The sequence below is a fragment of the Monodelphis domestica genome, chromosome 1, assembly GCF_027887165.1.
Source record: "Monodelphis domestica isolate mMonDom1 chromosome 1, mMonDom1.pri, whole genome shotgun sequence".
NCBI classification, from domain to species: Eukaryota; Metazoa; Chordata; class Mammalia; order Didelphimorphia; family Didelphidae; genus Monodelphis; species Monodelphis domestica.
In genome coordinates this window covers 687,197,795-687,199,265 of record NC_077227.1, presented here as the reverse complement: position 1 = coordinate 687,199,265, position 1,471 = coordinate 687,197,795, and the positions used below count along the sequence as shown (strand labels likewise).

General features: G+C 33.4%; 1 pseudogene; it reads left to right on the top strand.

Annotated features, from left to right (window-relative positions):
* Positions 1–906: 906 nt before the first annotated feature.
* LOC130456808 (U4 spliceosomal RNA) lies at positions 907–988 on the top strand (annotated as a pseudogene).
* The last annotated feature ends 483 nt before the right edge of the window (positions 989–1,471 follow it).

Sequence of the window (1,471 nt, the reverse complement as noted above, 5' to 3'; positions counted from 1 at the left end):
TTTGACCTAAATTCTTCCTTGCTTATAGGCCTGAAAGGTAAACTACTTTTTGCTTCCCTAATTTGTTTATGGTATCACCATTTATTTCTAAATCATGGATTCATTTTGGCTTTACCTCGGTATATCCATATTGTTTTCTGAATTCCCCAACAGTTTTTATAATAAAGTGAGTTATTCTCCATCAAACTTGGATCTTTGGGTGTCTCAAACACTGGGTTACTATCATCATTTACTATTGATTACCTAATCTATCCCATTGATCCAGCATTCTATTTCTTAACCAGTATCAGGTTTTTTTTTTTTTTTATGTTTGCCCTTCATGATAGAATTTGAAATCTAGTATAGATAAGCCATCTTCATATTTTTTCATTAGTGCTCTTGCTATTAAAGGCCTTTTTTTCTTTCAAATGAATTTTTATTATATCTTTATTTTTTCCAGATTACAAGTCAATTTTAAAAAAATATTGATTTTCTGACATGTTATAATTCAATTCATGTTCTTTCTCTCTTTCCCACCCTTCCCCCATCCCTATGAAGGGAGATAATAAAATATATTTATATTTATGTTGTACATATTTTATTACATAGAACAAATTTCCATGTTCCTCATGTTGTAAAAGAAAACACACATTGGGCTTTTTCCTTCAAGTACTAGACTCAAGGGGTGGAGCTAAGATGGTGGAGTAATTCAGACCAGCTCTGTGTCACCATGAGAACCCTCTCCAACCAATATTAAAATATCACTACAAAATATTCTAAATTAATTAATTGAATAAATAAAATTTTTAAAAAGAAAAGCTTCTATAGGCTGTTCAATGGAATGAAAATGGAAAAAATATCACCACAAAACAAATATAGGAGTGAAAGAATCAACAAGGAGACAGCTTTTAAGAAAAGAAAAACCCAAGCTTTGTGCAGTGGCAGTATCATAGCCAGTGAGTTTTACCCAAGGCACAATTATTGCTAATTGAATATTTTTTCCAAGAGTAGAAAAAAACTCAAAAGATTCCAGTTAAGGCTCCATCAAAAGAGAAGAGATGCATGGTGGTATATTGGAAAGAGTGAAAATCCCAGGATCAGGCAAAGATCTAGTTTCAAATCCTGATGCTGACCCTTAATACCTCTGAGACCACGAGCAGAACATTTAACCTCTCTGAACCTCAAGTTTTAAATCTGTAAAATGAGAATAATAACTATAGTATCTATGTGGCTGTTGTGCAAATCAAAAAGGATAAAAGCTGCCCATACATAATTCCCTCAGTCAATATTCATGTGACATGGTCTTGAAACCCTTCACCATGATCTTAAAGACCTCCACATCCTAGTTCATATCCTTTGAATTTTCTCTAGGAGATGGGAAGGACAGAGCCTGGAGACATGAAGACCTGAACTAAAATTCAGCCACAGTCACTTACTAGCTTCCTGATCCTGGAATATTCATATAACCTCTGTGTGCTTTAATTTTCTGAAT